The sequence below is a fragment of the Neomonachus schauinslandi genome, chromosome 13 (genome assembly GCF_002201575.2).
Source record: "Neomonachus schauinslandi chromosome 13, ASM220157v2, whole genome shotgun sequence".
Classification (NCBI taxonomy): Eukaryota; Metazoa; Chordata; class Mammalia; order Carnivora; family Phocidae; genus Neomonachus; species Neomonachus schauinslandi.
Window position 1 is genome coordinate 25682245 of NC_058415.1, and position 20682 is coordinate 25702926.

General features: G+C 44.1%; 1 protein-coding gene across 5 annotated transcripts in view; it reads left to right on the forward strand.

Moving 5' to 3' along the window:
- NTRK2 (neurotrophic receptor tyrosine kinase 2) overlaps positions 1 to 20682 on the forward strand; it is a 321206-nt gene that overhangs the window by 153397 nt on the left and 147127 nt on the right. The gene's annotated exons all lie outside the window — the stretch shown is intronic.

Sequence of the window (20682 nt, forward strand, 5' to 3'; positions counted from 1 at the left end):
CAGAAAGATAAAACTTCAGGGAAACTTTTTGTACCCTGATTATAAAAGAATAACCCCAGGCTACTGTGATAAGCTCAGAATGCCGTGACAAAGTCTGTGCCGCAAAAGAAAATTTGGTTATCTCCATTTGGTTTATGTGTTGACAGAGTTAAGTAACTCATCTTCTAAAAATTTCTTCTAAGAAGAAAAGAGTACTTCCTTTGTGCAATAAAGATGCTATATGTTAATGTTCATTTTTTCCCCAGTTTCACTAAGAAATAATTGACACACCTCACTGGACAAGTTTAAGGTGCCCAGCATGGTGGTTTGATTTACATGTATTATGAAATGATGACCACACGAAGTTCAGCTAACATCCATCTTCTCAAATAGATATAATAAAAAGAAAGGAAAAAACAATTTCTCCTTGTGATGACAACTGTTAGGATCTGCTTTCTTAACCACTTTCCTGTGTATCCTACAACAGTGTTAGCTGCGGTCATCATTTTGCATGTTACGTCCCTAGCGCTGATTTGTCTTATAATTGGAAGTTTGTACTTTGTGACCACCTTTCTCTGATTCCCACTCCCCTCACCTCTGGTAACCACAAATTGGAACTTTTTCTATGAGTTTGGTGTTTTGTTTTGTTTTGTTTTAAGATTCCACATGTAAGTGAGATCACACAGTATTTGTATTTCTCTTTCTGACTGATGTCACTTCACATAATGCCTTCAGGGTCCATCCATGTTGTTGGAAATGGTAGGATTTCCTCTTTTTTAATGAATGAATAATATTCATGTGTGTGTGTGTGTGTGTGAGTCACAACTTTATCAATTCATCCATCGATGGACCCTTAGGTTGTTTCCATGTCTCGGCCATTGTGAAGCATGTTGCTATAAACATGGGGGTAAACATGATAAAAGATGCTACATCTTATACAAACTGTTACCCATCAGGCTTAATGGTGAAACTTCACAAGTTTTCCAATTAAAATCTGAAGCAACACAAGAATGTGTACATTGTCTGGTGTGTCTGGGTGGCTCGGTTGAGCGTCTGTCTCTTGATTTTGGCTCGGGGCATGATATCAGGGTCCTGGGATCAAGCTCCATGTCAGGCTCTGAGCTCAGCCGAGAGTCTGCTTGAGGATTCTCTCCTTCTCCCTGTGCCCCTCCCCCGGCTTGTGCTTTTTCTCTCTCTCTCAAATAAATAGGTAATCTTAAAAAAAAAAAAAAAAAAAGGAATGCGTATATTGTTACTATGATTTTATCTTGTTCTGGAAGTTCTAGCTAATGGAATAAGACATGAAATGCATATAAGAGATTTATCTTAAAAAAATGAAAGATGTTAAAATTTATAGATACTATGAGTACCTAGAAAATGGTGGGGAACCAATTTACAAACCTATGAGTGAATCTGGAGTTTCTCTCATCTGTCTGGATACTAAACAGATTATTCAGTAGCCCACCCATGTATTAGCAATAATATCAGACAATATAATGGTAAAAAAAAGAAAAAAAGAAGTCATTCCGAATAGGAAAACAGTGGCGGCAGAAACTCCAGTACATCCAGAAGAAAACAAGTGGAGGTGGGGAGGAAGCTTTGTGTTCAAAGCTGGTACTGCCCATATAATTATTGTAATGGTAAAATAAAAAAAAAAAACCTAAATGCTGAATAAAATCAGAATGATTAGCTGAATGATGGCAGAATTCTGAAGACAGTAAAATAAAGTATGTGCTCACAGTGTAATGTTAAGGAAAAAGTTTAGAATATTAAACTATACTCAGGAATTATTCTGTAGGCATCATGATTCCAAAACGTATTTTTTACATAAGAGATAAGATAGAAGCATCAGAATGTTAATAATTATGGGATGTGGGATTACAGGGGATTTCCATTTTTGTTTTTATACTTTCTGCGTTTTTCAAATGTTCTAAGAAAAAACAAACCCGTGTTCTATCATGCAAAAAGTTATTCGAAAGCTTTTGAGGAACAAACCTTAATATCAGAGGAATGAATTTACCTACCTAGTATTACTTTTCTTCACATAATGTATACTATTTTGTGAACTTTTATTGAGGATATATAAAGTAAAATAGATAATGGCTTATTTACTTAAAATAGACAGTCCTAGTCTTTAAAATATAGATAAAAGATAGCACTGTTTACCTTCTGCTTCACTGATTAAAAACAATTGAAATTTTGCACAGAAGCCTTAATGATTTTTTTTTCATAATATTTGCTATAAGACTTGGCTTCAGTTTCTTGAACAGAAAAAATGCCAAGATGTACAAGAAGACACTGGAAGGTGAAACATCCATTTCATTAACTCTTTGAAAAATAAATTACCTCACTTCCTTTATTACTGTAGTAATTAACCCACATTCATACCAATTCTGACCAGTGCTATATATTATTTATGACCCTCCATTTGTGGTGGTTTGGTGGTCAACCTAATGGGTATCTCTGTCAGATGATTTTGGTGGGTGAAACGTTGAGATAGCGCTCTTCTGCTCTTCTAATGACTTCTCATCAGAAGAGTCAAAATTTATTTTTTAAAAGCCTAAAATAGGGGTGCCTGGGTGGCTCAGTCAGTTAAGCATCTGCCTTCGGCTCAGATCATGATCCCAAGGTCCTGGGATTGAGCCCCGGATCAGGATCCTTGCTCAGCGGGGAGTCGGCTTTTCTCTCTCCCTCTGCCTGCTGCTCCCCCTGCTTGTGCTCTCTCTCTCTCGGTATCTCTCTCTCGGTCAAATAAATAGAATCTTTAAAAGAAACAAACAGAAAAAAAACCAAAACAAAACCTAGAAAAATATAGCCCATGTTTTCATCCTGACTTTTCACTGGCTTCATTTGTGTCCTGTTTGATAAACATGTACCGTTGCCTGATTTCCATGAGACCGCCCACCCCCCCAGTTCTTGGCACAAAGCTGGACACATAATAGTTGTTCACTAAATGTTTGTGGACTGGGTGGAAGTGAGACTAAAAGCCTGGGGCTTCAGACTCCTGGCCCTGTGATCCCCCTAACCCAGGTGGGGACCCCGGCGGGGTCTGGCACGTTTTGACCTTCACCTGAAGGCATGCACACCTGCCCCCCCCCCCCCCATTCTGCTAAGATCCAGAGCAGTGGCAGCTTCCTTCATTTGGTCAACACCGAATATTTATGGAGTGCTTGCTCCACGCCCAGGTCTGGGCCTCATTTGGCCAAGGGTTAGCTTTTATGATGTGGAGCTGATTGCAGAGCGTCCCCCAGATGCAGAGCAAGCGTGCCTGTGGGTTTTCTCCACTTTGCTGTGCAGGAGTTACGCCGCCTTCCGCCTAATCCCTGCAAACAGGCTGGTGCGGGAGGCTGCCAGCACATCAAGTGTGTCTGCAAAATGCAGACAAATTGCTGCTCTTTATTAGAGGTATGGATGGAGGACTTTGGGAAGCCCTGAAACGACAGGGTGCCGGGTTTCTTGGTTACTTTTTCTCAAGCTCTACTTTCAGAAATATGATGTGATTAAGTGGTGTGTTTTGCTGCCAATGTCTCTTTCCCTCCCTCCCTCTCCCCCTCGCTCCCTCCCTCCTCTCCTTCTTAAAGACCTCGGGGGGAAAAAAAAATAAGATCTCTTTATGGACTGTTCTCACCAATTAGGAAAAATACTCAGCCCGGTCTTACTAAGCTTGGTCTTTTGTGAGAAACACACCCTCCGTCCTGCGGTGGTCATGCTCTTGTGGACGTCTCCTTGACCTTGTCAGACCAACCTCTCCCTAATCTCCAGAACCTCCTTCTCTGATCTTGTTTCCAGCTCACGCTCTACTTCCTCTGCTCCCTGATGCCAGACAGCAGTCCATAAACATCAACCCTACCTTTTTCTTGTTTTCCTTTTATTTTCGCCCCCCTTACTTTGTCTAACTTTGATTCCATGGTCATTGACTGGCTGTCATCGCTCCTTTGTACCTATTCAGAGTGTCTTTGCCCCTGTCTTGGCCAAACCACCCCCCGGCTCACTCCAGTGCCCCAAAGCCCAGGCACCACAAAGCATCCCCTCTGCAGTGCTGTGCCCAAGCCCCCACTCTCCCTCTCCCCCATCTTTCTTTCTCCACATCTCTCCACCTCCTTCCCCCTCCAACTCACTCTTAGCACCCTACCTTGCTTCTCATTGCCCTGAGAAAATCAAAGCCAGGTGTCAGAAGAGAACCCGAGGGTGCCCCACCTCATGTCCCCCTGTCTGTTTGCATTGTCATGACTTTGCACAATTTCTTCCCAGGACAGACAGCTCTGTGGGTTCTGCCCCCTTTCACCTGATGAAGGACATCGATCGCCCTGGCAGTTGTTCCCTCTCTCCCTGCAGCATCACACCTCCTCTACTGGATCATTCCCATCAGCTTACAAATAGACTGTCATTTGGGGGCACCTGCGTATCTCAGTCGGTTAAGCATCTGACTCTTGGTTTCGGCTCAGGTCATGATCTCAGGGCCGTGCGATCAAGCCCCACATTGGGCTCTGTGCTCAGTGGGGTGTCTGCTTGGGATTCTCCGACTCCTTCTGCCCCTCCTTCCTCCAGATCATGCTCTCTCTCAAAAAAAAAAAAAAAAAAAACCTTAAAAAAAACCAAAAACAAATAGACTGTCATTCCCCACATCTGAAAAAAAAAAAACAAACTCCTCTTGACCTCATGACACCTTTGCTCCCACTTACTGTTCTTTCTCCTTCACCTCCCACAGGCACCTCCTGGAAAGAGCTGTCCTCCCTTTCTCCAATCCTGCTGTCCCCCTTTCTCTTGAGTCCCCTTCAAGATAACCACTGTCAAGTCCCCTGGTCACTCTCAGTTCTTACCCTGCTTGACCATTAGCGGCACCTGGTATAGTTTCTTCTGTCTTCTTCAGACACTTTCTGCACTTGATTTCTAAGATGTCCCGTTCTCCCCTTTGCCTCTCACCTCAGAGGTGGCTTTTTCCTTCTCTCTTCACTGAGCCCCAGAGCTCAGTATCTGAGTCGTTCTCCTCTCTACAAACACACCCCCATTTGGAGATTTTATTTAGTCTTTTTTTTTAAAGATTTTATTTATTTATTTGACAGAGAGAGACACAGCGAGAGAGGGAACACAAGCAGGGGGAGTGGGAGAGAGAGAAGCAGGCTTCCCGTGGAGCAGGGAGCCCGATGTGGGGCTCGATCCCGGGACTCTGGGATCTTGACCCAAGCCGAAGGCAGACGCTTAACGACTGAGCCACCCAGGCGCCCCAGATTTTATTTAGTCTTAAGACCTTGAATCCATCTAAATGCTGGCTTTGCCTAAATCTGATTTCTGGTGGAGACCTGCTTTCTGAACTCCAGACTTCAATGGCCAACCATTTTCTCAGGAGCTCCACCTGGATGTCTATTTGCCGTCTTACACTTAGCATGTCCAGAACAGAGCCCCAAGCCATCCCCTGGGGCCATGATCCTCCCAGGGTCTAACCCATCTCAATAAATCTGTGACATCTCGTGGCTCCTCTCCTCACTCATATCCCCTGTCCAACTCCTTATCAGCTCTACCTTCAGAATATTTCTAGAATCCCACTGCTTTGTCCACCCCCCGTCCTTCCCGCTGCTACTCCCCTGGCCCAAGCCTCCCTGATCTCTCTCCTAGACTACTCCCCTGGGTACACTCTCTGCCCGAGGTCTTTGTACTTATGGCTCTCTCTCTCTTTCTAGAATGTTCTTCTCATTTCCTTCAGGTCCTTCCTCAAACATCCCCTCTGGAGGCTTTCCCTGACCCATTTATCAACTTGAGTGCTTACTCCCACTTGATTGGCCCTGTCTTCTTGGCTGACTTTCTTCTTTTCAAAGCTTTAGTCACTAGCAGACTGCCACATACTCCCTTGTCGTTGCTGTTGGTCATCTGTCTCCTCCACAAAATGTAAGCCGCGTTGATGGCAAGAACCATCGTCCATTCTGTTCACTTGTCTTAAGAGACTTCGTGATAATAAATGCTTGCTGAATAAATGAGTGAAAGAATGACTTTCCCAGGTTGAATCTGGCAGACAGCAAGGCATTCCACGGAAAGTGCAATTCTTAGTGGTCCAGATGTTTCTACATGTGCAGGTGTGTTACATCCTATAGAGAAAACATTGAAGCAACAGGCAGAATTCTTTATCCTTTTTCCCGAACTGTGGTGACACAATGGAATCTGGAATCCCTCCTAACCCCCTATTTTCAGTTCCAGCCACTCTCGCGAGCCATTACGGCTCTGACACCCAGGAAAGGACTGAGCAATCTTCGTCTAGGTGTTGAGCATACCTAGGGAGGCAACATGATCCATGTTCTACTCTGACTAATTCTTGACTGCATGCTTCTGTTGCTCCATTTCCTGTCTGTATGACCTGAAGTTTCCTGATTCCTCTGTACCTGGGGGATGGGGATCATAATACCTATGTGATGCAGTAATGGGTGAGGATCTAGTAAGATGCCTGGCACATAGGGAGAACGCAGTAAATGCTAGCCCTTCCCATAATACTGCACATAGTAGGTTTTCAATCTAAACATGTTTAGTTGATGGATTGGTTCTCTGGGTCTACAATAGCCAAGCAGTTTATATACCTGCTTGGAGCTATATATACCTGGAGGTGTTCGGGAAGGCTTGGGAAGTAGATAAGGCCTGACTCCTGCACACTGCCTCTCTCTCATTGTCTCTCCTCCCAGTGCAGGATTCCACCAGGCCCCGGGAGGTCTCCTAAGCTTTTGACCTTTCTTGTTGCTCGCAGTCCTTCACATAAAGGCATCTGTCCATTGTCCTTCACTGCTCAGGGCCCTACAGACGGATTTTTGAAGACAGAGAGCTAGAGCTCAGAGGTGTGGCTCTCTATTGGTTCGCCATGTGTAGCCTGGCTCTGCCCTGAGCTGAGCAATTCCAGGGGACACTGGTCAGGGCGCAGTGCAATGCTTCAGCCCTGCCTGGGACTGTTGCAGGGGATGGAGGCTTTATGCCAGCCTCTATGTAGGAATAAACACTTGAAAGACTAGAAGCTTCTGCTCAAAGAGTTTATGATCTGGCTGAGGACAAAGATCAGTGAAAAAATCATTACAATACATGGTGATACTCAAGACCTGCGAAGAGTTTTATGTGAGCAGAGATGAGAAAACATAGTCCGATCTGGAGTGCTTAGGGAGGCATCCTGGAGGAGGTGACTCTTGAGTAGCAAAGGATAGATAGGAAAAACTGGGGGAAAGATTGATATCGGCAGAGACACAGAGTCAAGGCACAGAGGCGGCAAGATAGCCCAGTGTGGGCATGGGGCTACCAATTACTGTCGCCACTGTGAGGGCACATGACAAGAGAAAGAGACTAGAAGAGAAGACTTGGAAAGTAAGTTGAGGCCAAGACCTAGATTAGGAGTTTGGGACATAAGGAAGTGAGATGGAGCCCTCAGTTGGTTTTGAGTAGTGATGGGGGAAGATGTGGCATTTTGGAAAGTGCTCTCCAGCTGCAGCATGAGGGATGGACTGGAGGATGCAGGAGGAGGGGAGGCTCCAGGATATGGCCAAGGCAGCAGCTGTCTTAAGAGCTGGATGGACCTGGACCAGGGCAGTGGTCTTGCCCTTTCCAGCTAGCATTGGTCCAGCCACAGATGGTTCACTATTTGCAAAAGAGCCATGAGCTCTGCGTTTATAGACACAGCCCAGACTCCTCCCATGTTCAGACCAAGTCAGAGACTTTTTGTAAAGGGGATAAAAAAAGGGAGTAGACACCAGGCCCCCTAATATCCTTCAATCATCACATTTCCCGACCTTTCTGGGTAAGTTGCTTAAGTCCTCCGTCTTTCTCTGCCTGTTTGCTAGAAACACCTGACATTTCCGGAGGGGAACTGAGAAAAACAGTTACTGTTAGAAGCTGTGAAATATTGCAGAATGCAAAGCGTTGTTTGTTGTTTGTTTGTGCCCATTACAGAAAGGGAGGCCTTCCCCAAGATGGTTCTTATCATTCCTTGGGTTGAAAAAGCCCAAGGAAGAATAGTTAACTGCCAAGGGAGGGAGGGATGCCTCTTTTCATACCATTTTCAACTCAATCTAGACTTGATTCTTGCTAATGTCCAAATCTGAGAATGCTTGATGATGCAGAACCAACCTTCCCGCTCAAACCTTCTTAGTTAACAGTGATTCAGTTGGTTGGATTAACAGGTCAGCCCGCCACACACACTTACCTTTGAAAGTACATTTTCTCCTATTATAATAATTTCAGAAACGATCTGAGAAATTGGCCCTTGTGGACAGGACTTTCATCTTCCCTCCCATCTGATCAATAGAACGCAGTTTTCCCAAGCAAAAGCCATATTTCTAAATCATTTAAAAGGAAACGAGTGGAGGGCGCCTGGGTGGCTCAGTTGGTTAAGCGACTGCCTTCGGCTCAGGTCATGATCCTGGAGTCCCTGGATCGAGTCCCGCATCGGGCTCCCTGCTCAGCGGGGAGTCTGCTTCTCCCTCTGACCCTCTTCCCTCTCATGTGCTCCCTCTCATGTGCTCTCTCTCATTCTCTCTCTCTCAAATAAATAAATAAAATTAAAAAAAAAAAAAAAGGAAACGAGTGGAAATTTCATTTTAAGCCAAATACCTTTTTTTTTTCTTTTACAGTCCATTCATTCTTCATGCTCTTTATTTTCCCCACCAGCATCTTTTACTTTCGTGTCTTAAGGAAGGAGTGTTCTCCTGTCCGAGTCTTTATAACATGGAGGCCTACAAGCAGTTATAAAGAGTAGGTTTAGATGATATATATTAAGAATGATAAATCATTTTCCAGCCTTCCATAACATTTTATTTTCTCTGGATCCTTATGTCTTTCTGACTCATGTACCTGGGCTGATTAATGCCCCATCACCCCTGTTACGCTTTAATCTGGGGCCCGTGTTTCATTCGCCTGCCGGTAGTGATAGCCAATAAATTAATCATGCAGCCGCACACCCCTTGCCATGCAGGCTGTTGCCAGCATAAAACTGCCCATCACAAAGCAGGCAATTCTGAGCCTCCATTTAGCCGGTACCCTCAAGACTCACATTGTTCCGCAATTGGAGCCGCAAATGCTCATTTCTTCATAGGCATGGGCTGGGAAAATGAGGGAAGGCTAATTAATGCATTCAAGGGATCCTACTGAATCAGCAAGCCCCTTAAAGGCACAACAGACACAAACAGGCAGCTGCAGCCTTTCGGGATTCAAAACAGCAACAAAAGAGCTAGTTAAATATTTGAATAGCTAAAGTATATGTCTATTAATGCCCATGCAAATTGCTAACAGAGGCTGTCCTCCCATCTCCAGAGGAGTCAAAGTCATTGAAATCCCAAAGCCTTTCATCCTGTCAAACAGGCCATTGAAGAGCAGGACATTTACATCTCCATAACAGGCCCGTCCAACTTGAGCCAAGGGTAGGAGGGTAGTAACACTTGGGTGCGTGAAAGGACATTAGGGCACCCGTTCACTCTGGCCTTTGGTGATGCAGGTCTGACTTGCTGACTGTGAAGACAAATGTTGGCCTATCCCAGTTTTCGTTTGATGTGTTATGGTTGCAAATGTCTTGAACAATAAATATACCACTGGGGGAGTCAATACCAAGCTCTGGATCTGGCTTGATCCAAGGCCCAAACTCTAGGACCAGGATCCACCTTGTGGCTCTTATCCCTTGGATTGGCTTGACTTTGGAAACAAACTTTTCTCTCATGGTTATAGCCAAGATGACTTCTTCGATCCACTCCTGATGCTACATCGTTGCAGATGCCCATTCAGCAGGAAAGAGAACGCAGCACTTACATCAACCATTGTACACGCATCCTAGGCTTCGTTTTGATCAGACTGCCCACCAGTTCTCTCTCCCTGTGGGCAGGGATTGGAATTGCTGATGTGTTTTGCCTGAACCATTGGTTCCATCTTGAATCACACTGGCTGCCCGGGGTGGTTGGATATCCAAATGAAAATCATTACCAGTTAAGGAAGAGGAAGCACATGCAGGATGGCAACTTCAACAGCAACAAGAATAAACAAAGCAAACAAACCAGGAATACTCTGCCCATATCACTATAACACAATATCACAGATTTGTTGGCTTAAACAACAGACGTTTATTTTCTCAGAGTTCTGGAGTGTAGAAGTCCAAGATCAAGGTGCAGCCAATAAAGTTCCTGGTGAGGCCCTCTTCCTGGCTTGCACATGGCCACCTGCTCACAGTGTCCTTACACGGCCTTTCCTCTGTGGTTCGCAGAGAAAGCAAGCTCTGGGGTCTTTTCTTGAAAGGACACAAGCCCTGTAAGATTAGCACCCCACTTTTATGACCTCATTTAACCTTAATGACCTCCTTAAAAGCCCAAATACAGCCACATTAGGAATTCGGCCTTCAACACATGAATTTTGGGGGTACACCATTCACTCCAGAACACAAACGAAATCAATAATCCCCAGCTGTCCATCTCTAATCAATCCTATTTAGGTGGGCCCTTAGCCATCAGGAGTCAACTGTTTTTATGGATTTATAGTCTGAGAGTAAATGTGCTTAGTTAGCTTCTAATCCATACAGTGAAGAATACCCAGCCATGTACCCAATCATTTTGGATCTATTAAATGACCACAGATGTAGGGACCTTCTTGCTTCCTCGAGATTAACATTTAGTTATGATTCTAGAACTATGAAAAAATGTGAGAATCACCAGAGAGGAGAACTTGTACCTTTTTGGAACTCAGCTTTTAGAAGTGAAAAATCATCAACTCCACAAATAAGAGAGGCCTGAGCCCATAGAATCAGACCCCTTGATATTTTTAATAATGGTAATGTGACCCAGCTTAATCACCCACATATTCCATCAGACCTGGTTCCAAATGATCTTTGACTATTCAAAATATATAATTTCCCCTCAAATAATGAAGATTTCCATAGTTGGTAGACTGTGTTAATTCCAAATAATTCCCTAAGACAAGCTCCGAAAATGTGACAAACAAGCAGTGTGTTTGGAACAAAGGCATGGCCTTCTACAGGGATTGCTTATGAGGTCACACCTCATTTCACAATATGAATTACAATGAGTTTAAAAAATTTTTTGGCATTACTTTATCATTAACATTTATGCATTATGTATTTATGCTAAAGGGTACTTGTGTGGACGAATACTCTCTTACTCACCCATACTGGAGTCCTTTTATAAAATAAAAACCCCATATTTTTATAGATAGGACATGGATTGGGGGAGGGGAGTGTCCCATCCTTCGCTGGGCCAGGAAGGACAGGTGAGCAATGCAGTGAGTGACCCAGTGAATAACCATGAACCTGTGTGATACCAAATTTGGCTCTTGATTGAAGCATGCAAAGGTGAGACATTGGAATTCGTTCATTTATTCCTTAAGCAAATCTTTATGGAGCACCCAAGGTATATCATACACTGTACTCGATGCTATAGATGGAGAGACAAGATACAAATATTTGTTGCGTATAAAGAACTTACAGTCTGGGGAGAGGTTACAACAAGTAAGTGGATAATTAAAATTCACAGTGAGATGAGCTGTGACAGGGAAAGAACAGTGTGTTTTGGAAATACAGAGGACAGTAGTCAACGGTGATGAATGTCCCTACTGTTGTCTAGCTCTTGCTGTACAACACAGTCTCTACTATATTTGGGGGGACATCTCATGCCCTATTTTTAAATCCTTCTAGTTGGACCCAATCAGCAGTGGAGCTATTTATTGACGTACCTACCATGTGTAAAGTGTCCTTCTTGACACTGTTGTAACTGTTCTGAGGCTCTAATGGAAGAGGGAGAAGAACTGAATAAGAAGATTTTTCAGCTCAGTGCTCAAAAGCTAATAGGAGAAATAAGATTGTGTAAATAATTAATACACTGGAGAATATGGTATTTACTGTGAGACAAACAACCTTAGTGTCAATGGGGGTATTTCTGATTTAGGGAATGAAGAAGTGGTTCCTGATCGAATGACTTTTAAGGTGGATTTTGCTGGATGAATGGAGTTTAATGATCAAAAATGGAGCTTGCAGGTTACATTTCAGGTAGAAGAAAATGGCTGGCACAAAGACACAAAATTTGGAAGCAACCGCGGTTATTTTACTCTATTCTGCATTACAAACCCAGCATGTATCACACTGTCTTGCATCCATCAGGTGGTCAGAGGATAGTTTTCAAATGAATGAATGGATAAACAGGAAAATTCAAGAGAGATTCATTTAAAGAATGCAAACTAACAGTTTATACTAGAATCTGGGGGATCTTAAGGAGTGTCATAAGTGATAAAGCTGGGGCCCGGTTGTGGGGCCAGGACAAGGTTTTGAATGCCATCGAGGAGTTTGGACTTTCTTATTTCTTTACCTCTCTGTTATATAATACCAGAGTCTCCCAGACACATCAGCTCACATGATGCTAAAGCAGTCCTGTCAGGTGAGCAGGGCAGTATTTTTGCTCTGAGGAGGGACTCTTGGAGAGACCCAGTCACTGTGGGGTGTCTGTCAGGAAATGGTGGGTCCAAGACTCAAACCCAAGTCTTGGAGTCCAAACCCAGTTCCTGTCCATACTGCATGGCCCCTCAGTTGTGGGGCCAGAACAACATTCTTCGGTGTTTGGGAGCAGCAGAAATGACAACATCAGAGCTGTTTCGTGTGAGGTATAAAAGAAACAGAAAGAAGGGGGCTGGCAGCAAGGACCTCGATGACGAGAATATTGGAATAACATGGGGCAAGACTGAACTCTCATGACGACAGTGAGTGAAGACAGGCTAAGGTTTCTTTTTAACAGAGATAAAAGATTTAGGGATAATTCCACCTCTGCTGGCCCATGACCTACGCCAGTGTGTTTCTCAGTCTTAGCACCACTGATGTTTTAGGCCTTTACTGTAGGGGACCATCCTGTGCATGGCTGGCTGTTCGGCAGCCTCTCTGGCCTCTCCCTGTTAACATCAGTAGCACAAACCCCTCACCTAACCCCCCACTGTGATGACCCCAAATGTCTCTAGACATTGCTGACCCTCGCCTGGGAGGCAAAATCGTCCCCATATGACAACCACTGACCTAGCCAGTCAATTTGGATTCGTTTCCAGAAAAGCAGTGGATCTTAAAGAGTCATGGGGCATTCGGTGGGAATACACTGAAGAAAGAAATCCAGTTCCATCTTATAGGTTTGGGTTTCTTCCAACAGGCAGCGTGTGGCCCCCTCAGTGGTACCAAGCTGGGGGTGCCCATACTTAATTCATGTGACCAATATTCTCTCCTAAACAATGGGTTCTCACTTTGTTCTCTTTATGGTCATTTTATTCAGTTATTTGTATTCAGCACTCAGCTTTCTAAGTGTATATAATCCTATTATGTCCTATTCCATTATGGAAGCTTCCTAATAGAAGACGACACAGTAATAAAATTAAATAAACATCCCGGCTAGTATATGGACCTTATCCATTTCCTGACCTTGGCTGGATTCGAGAGTGTGGAGGTGGGTGGGAGGATGGGAAGAGAGACAATGGATCACTGAAAAGAAAGGCAAAGGTGCCGAAGGATGACTTGACCAGGTCATCATGTTCCCAGATCAAAGGGAAGAATTTGAGTACAGTTAAAAGTGGAAAATACCTGGGCACTGGTGGCTCAGCCGATTAATCCTTCAGCTCAGGTCATGATCTCAGGGTCCTGGGATTGAGGCCCGCATCAGATGCCCTGCTTGGCGGGGAGCCTGCTTCTCCCTCTCCCTCTGCCTGCCACTCCCCCTGCTTGAGCTCTCTCTCTGTCTGTCAAATAAATAAATAAAATCTTAAAAAAAAAAAAGAAGTAGAGAATATCCTACAGGGGAATCATGGTTAGAAATGACCCTGCCCTCTTTCTCCCTCCCAAATTCCATAATACAGCCACAAAAAAATGCCTGCACAGTGCTTTGCATTAGGTATAGCAAGTGGTAGCTTAGAGGAACTAAAAGAAAAAAAAAAAAAGAATTTGCATGTTATATACACATAAATATAAATCATGTAAGCTAAATATGAATATAACTATAAATACATAGCAGACACTGTGAAGGCATTTCCAAACTCATTTAATATGGCAGCAAACATCGTGGACGGAGGAGTGGAGAGCATAGACCGCCTTCCTTTTGGCCTCACTTGGCGACTGGGCACAATTGACAGGTCTGAGCAAGTCAGCCAAGGTCTGAGTCATTGTTTTGGTTCTCCATGGAAATGAAAACTCATGGGAATTTGACAAAGTGCCAGACTCTCTGAGTTTGTCATTCTCTTTGAGGGCCACTAATATCACTTCTAAGATGATGCCCTGATATTCAGCCAGTTTCCTTCCCAAACACTTGCTCTGAGTGCTTACCAACATTGCTCTGCAGAGAGAGGGGGGTTTGGGGTGAATTTCAGGCCGTCCTTTACCCAACAGTTAGACCACATTAACAGGGAAATTTGGCGTGTGTGCTACCAGACATCACCTGCCCTCCCTGAGGGGAGCTTGTGATCACTGGGAAAAAAAATGTGTATAGGGCATCTTGAGCTCTCCCTGGGATTGTCTTCTAGAAAGACAAAACTTTGATATAACTCTCTCATGTCTGTCAACTCTTATTGGTAAACAGACGTTGCCCCTGCCTTTCTCAAAGTTCCCAGCTTGGAAACTAATTATTAGGAGTTCCAGGTTCCATTTTTTTTACCCGCCCAGGGAAGACTACGACCGCCTTTGTTAAAGAAAAAACCTTTAGAATTTGCAATAGATTAAAAACAAAAACAAAAACAAACAACAGTTTGTACAGTTTAATTGTGAATGACCAAGATGTGGACCAAGTTAATTTTCTTGGAAATATTCCACATGTTCTAAATGAAAGAGGAAAGTTGTTGGCTTTTTTTCCACCCCAAAGTTAAACGTTTGAAATATGGGATCAGGACATTTTGCCACATTCCTATGAAGTCTGGTTTCATCTGTTGCCACTTGAAGCTTCTGAACTTTAAGTCTGTAGGATTTAAAACTTTAGTCTGCTTTTATTTTTTTAATGCGGCAATAGAAGCTGACCAATTTTCCCTAATTAAAGTAGTATGTAATCTCCCATAAGTTTCCTGGCATATCACAAGTATTCAGTAAGTACTGTTTTCTAAAATGGCTTTTGTACAGCCAGGCCCCTCTCTCAAGATGGGAATAGAGTGACCCAAAAGCATCTGAGCATTATTTAGCAGGAGAAAATCTAGGCCAGTTGACTGAGTGATTTTCTTTAAATTGCACATGATCTCACATTCCCAAAATACCCATGCTCAAGGAAGCTATATAAGGCCATGTGGCTCTCTGTTCTCAGTCGTATGTGCTTAATGATTAGTACTATAGACTGCTTGAGCTTGAATGGGCCTTCAATGCCTTTTCTCGACCTCTGTCTTCATCATGTAGGAAGCAGAGCCTATGAGGGGGAAGTGACTCACTCAAAGTCATACGGTTCCTTTCTTGCAGAGTTTAAGGAGAACACTCCCCCCCACCCCCGCCGCTGACATCTAGTCCAGCATCTGTATTCCACACTCATGCCTGGAGTGCTGGGTTCTCAGTATCACTCACCTTTATTTTATTTTTTAAATTTATTTATTTGTCAGAGAGAGCACAAGCAAGGGTAGCGGCAGGTAGAGGGGAGAAGCGGACTCCCCTCTGAGCAAGGAACCCGACTCAGGACTCGATCCCAGGACCCTGAGATCATGACCTGAGCTGAAGGCAGACACTTAGCCAACTGAACCACCCAGGCACCCCTCATTCGCCTTTAAATACTGTCCTCAGTGAGGTTCCATTGGAGAGCCACGAATGAATGAGAAGGGTAGCAAATATATTTACAGAACACAGCTGTTGGTATGTTGAGTGTATAATTTGCATATTGGCATTTTCATTAGACTTGCTGAACTTATTATTATTATGCTTTTTAAAAAATGTTTTCATTTATTCGACACGTATTTCTCCAGGGTCTGTGCCAGGCACCAGAGATACTGCATAGACAGGATCCCTGTAGCAAATACTGTCAGTGTCCCACCCACATCCGCTCGGTGTCCGCTGTCTGCCCTTGCCCACAGCTTCCTGCTGTAAGCGCCCACGACTCTTGCCTTGGTGCTTTATCCTAGCCAGAAGCCCTTGGCCAGGGGCAGATGGCAGCTGGAGGGTAAACGACCCAGCTTCCTCACCTTCTGGGTGGGGGCACTCGGAGGTGCATTGACCACTATCTCCCGGAGACCCCCAGGGATTTGAACTCCAGTTGCACACAGTGTGCCCCCTTGGATAAGACATTCGTTGCCAGCCTCCTTCCTGCCTGCACTGGAGTCCTTGGGTCAGAGTCTGCTTTGGGGGAAGCCTCGTCTAAGATTATCCCTGACTTCTGGTGAAAGCAGTGAGGTTGGGATCTGGCTGAGGATGCAGGGGTTGACCTGAAACCTGAAGGCTGAGCAGTGCTTAGGCAGGAAGAGAGCCCAGAAGGGGATTCGGGGAGGAGGCAAGAAAATGTGCAAAGTGAGCTGGGACAGGAAAGAGGCAGAGTGGCGGCTTCACAGGGCATGGTTGAGGCCATGGCACTTGGGACTCCATAATGAGGATCAGAAGTCTGTACTAAACACAAGAAACCACTAGAGGTTAAGTGTGGGGGATGCGGTCATCTGATTTCTACTTGAAAATAATTACTCTGGAAGCTCCATGGAGAAGAGATTGGGGGAGTCGAGGGTGGAGCAGGACGTGAGTTGGAAGTCCAGCTGAGAGATGGTGGATGGTTCTCAGCACCCACATTCAACTGTTGGCAGGGAACGTAATTAAATAGAACCTAAATGCAGAATACTATGCCTTCACATCTTTGTCTCTGAAACTATTTAGATTTCAGTGTTTCTCGGCATTTTGCAGTGAGGAACCCTTTGAAAATCTAGTGAAATCTGCGGATTTTTGCTCTAGAAAGACGCAAATATACATGGATACACAATGTTGAATTTGTGATGAAGGATGGGGAAGTCATGGAGACATTCATAACATATATATATTTTCTTTGTCTACACGCATTAGTTAGCAAAGTCTCCCTACCATAGTAAATAAGTCCCAAAGTGGGTAATGGTTCAAACACAATAGTTTATTTCTTGATCTGGATGACAGTTGGAGAATCAACAGCTTCATTGGGTCTCAGGGAGAATAATTCGGTTTCTACATTGCCTATACTTGCAAAAACAACACTGGGTGAATTAGCAGAGAACTTCTCTGCTATCTTCATGTCATAACTTCCAAGTTTGCTGTAAGCATTGTTTCCATTGTGGACAAATAGGAGGGGAAACTGTGGAGTGTCATATGCAAAAGGTCTTAATGGGCTGGCCTGGAAGAGGTAGCCATCACTCTCTCACCTCCCTTGGCTACAATTTAATGGCATGACCACAGCTAACCTCAAGGAGGTACGGAACGTGTATGCTAGCTGTGCGCCCAGATAAATATAGCTTTCAGAGGGCAATTAGCACTTGTAGCCATAATACACATATATATTTTTTACACTTGTCACACCGGAGGTTTCAATATTACTCCTCAAGAACGGTATGATAAGTCACTTCTGAGACTTGAAGGAAGGAAAGGGATGAAACCAATGAGGACTGGGCAGGAGGACCCTTTACATGATGTCCAGAACGAGTTAACTAAAAGCAAACGCTCTCCCTAGCCGGTGCAGATGGGACTTAGACAAAGGTTGTGTCCTTAAGTGAAAAATTAAGATTAAATTGAAGTCGAATCTTGGCCCCAGATTCCACTATTCTGTGCCCCGAAGAGCTGGAATTCATTTGAAATAAACTCTTATTCACTCCGATTATGTGTCAGTTGGAAAGGGAGATGATCGTATTGTCAACAAAGTGATTCTTTGCATTCATTTCCCTCCCCTCCGAAGACCAGTCCTCCTGTTTCTTTGAGGTGACAGGTACTCAGCTACTCAATCCAGCACTTACTGTCTGCTCTGGGCTCAACACTGGTTCACACTTTCCCTGGAGGGGAAAGGCAGCTCAGAGGCTCCTCACTCATGTGTCCTTTAGGGAGTGGGTGTGGCGCCGGGAAGTTGGAGGTGAGGTACATTCTGTCAGTGAACCATATTTTCCCTTTTGCTCCCACTACGGTGTTAGAGATGCTTTTCTTGGGGGTGGAGGGTGGTGAGTCTTGCTTGAAGATACAAAGAAATTACGTTTGAGAACACAGCAAATTTTAATTTCTCCCAAGTTGAAAGGGAGGAAAGCTGATTTTTTTCTCCTAACATACTGAAACAATTTTTCTGAAACTTAGAAAAAGAAAAAAAAATCCAGAACCTGCATTGTCTGGAGATCAGGACTGTTCTGACGATCATGTTTAGAGTCTGTGTGATTCAGCGCCCACGGGGAGGATTGGGTTTCTTCCACCTTGCCCTTTTCACATTCCTGCCCGTGACTCTCTCGCCTGTATCCTAAATACTCCTTTCCATCCCCCTACTTTTCAGCTGTTTCCTTTGAGAGACATTGGAAAAGCAATCTTTATTACCATTTACTTTGGCTCTCCTCTTAGAGTTATCAAGGTGTTAATGCATTATTTTTTTTCTACATTCTCCTTCTCTGGTCAAGGAAGATTGGACTTTCTTCAATAGGAGAAGGATTTAATTGGTTAATTTCATAATTTAGAGTCCTTGTCGGTCTTGATTGCAGAAAGAGGAGTTCCTTCAAGCTCACTGCAACTACATTTGCTTTTGAAGGGGCCCTTTATTTTGCAGTGAATAAAGTGTCTCTTATTAAGCAGCAAATAGAAGAATGCTTGGCAGGACTCTACTCCCAATGGGTGAAACATCACAGGAAATTGAGAAATTGTTTCTTTTTGGCCTTGTGGGAGAATTTTGCTGGTGAAATTTAGTATTAAGGTCTTAAGACTACTGCTTGAATCCATCAAGAGAGACCCATCGAACAAGGGACAGCTTCTGGGGGAGGAGGGGGGAGAGGACCAATGTGACCTTGCTATATCTGGTCTCTTATATTTTCCAAGAAATCTGGACAATGGCCAAGAAGATTCTATTCCCTCTTTCATAATAATTGTGTCACTGTTAAAGAGAACTTAGACATATTTTAGCAATTTAGGATTAGGTTTATCAAGAGTTAGCTGCAGTTGGATGCCCATTCGTTTGTGCCTACAAAAAAAGAGGGGCTTTTATTTGCCCAGACAAGAAATGTGTCTTAGGTACAGCATCCAGCTTGCGTTCTCCAGTTAGTAAGCTCTAGAACTTGGGCCTTAGACCTGTGTCCCAAGCTCCAGACCTGAGGTCCAAACACTGGGATGTTTCTCCACAGAGACGCCTTATCTGGGATTTGTGCCCCACAGCCATGCTCTTAGGTTAGCCACTCAGCTGAGTTCTGAGTTCCTGGCAGACACTCCAGGCAGCAACATTATATGTCCTATTGTCCAAACCCCAAAACCATTTGTGTTCACCTCCCCTACTCCCCTCAACATGCCATCAGTTACCAAGTCCTGCCGATTCTCCTGAATAGGCCTATTGGCCATCTCCTGTCCCCGTGCCCCCCTCCCCAGGACCTGGTTCAGGCCACAGCTCTCTCATGGCTTGACATCTTCTAGAAGCTTCCTTAATGGCTCTCCTGCCCTCCATCTTTCCTTCTCACCATCCTGTTTCCATCCTACAGCCAAAATGAGTTTTCTACAATTCAGCTTGATCATGTTACTACTACTTGGCCCAAGGGTGTTTCCTTTTGTTTTGTTTAGAGCTTACCTGCAGTTTTCATTCTAAACCCCAAACTCCTGGCCTGGCCCTTGCTTCTGTCTTTCAGTTTCCTACCCTTTCCAGATGCCTCACCCCTTGAAACATACAGGGCTCCCCACTCTAGCTCTAAGTTGACCCTCTCGGCTTTTCCCCATTCTTGGCTAATTGTAATCTGTTACCCAGAAGCCAGAGAACTCCCCCTTGACCACCTCCCCTAGATTGTGGATTGCATGCTCTTCCTTTGAGTCCCCGTGCACCCTGGACATACTTCTCAGAGAGCTGATCCTTAATTGTCAGCCCCCCTGAGGGCAGGTCCAAATGAGGGCAGCTCACTTATCTTTGAATTCTCTGCTATACCTGTGTTGAGCAAGAAAGAAAGGAAGAACTGAAATAAAACAAAAGCATTTGAGGAAGGGGTCTTAGACTTGTAATTTGGGGAGCATAGGTTCAGGTAGCAACCCCAACTGTGTCCCATTGAGGGGTACAAGCCAGGGGTCTTTATTCTGCAGATGGCAGAAGTATTAGGAAACATACAACAACTTGTGTTGGTTTCCCAAAAGCTATGGTTGGAAGATGTAATGACATTTTATATCACTGGTTTTCTGAGTACATGATTTCAATTACTAGGAAAACATCTTTTGCAGAGTGTCCAGTTTTTATCCAGAATGCGGATTCAGCAGCCCTGTGTTATAACGCTGTTGCGTGTTTCAATAGCTCAATGTAGTTCCTGTTTCTAAAAGCAGGATGAAGTTTTAGTCTCCAAATGGAGTCTGTCATGTTCAAAGGTTTTACACAGGTTCACACCTGTTGAATAAACAAGTGAGAATGAATGACTACATATCGTGCTTTTCTATATATAAAATTGAATCCTGACTGCAATGTTGTCAATCTTGGCTAATTTTGGCTAAGCATTTTGGAAGATCGGAAAGGCAACTGTGAAAGAAATGAAAAAAACCAGATTTGAGTCTGCTCAGTTACTACATGCTGTGACCTTTGCTCGGTCTGTCAGCCTCTGTGAGTCTTAGTTCCTTGCCAA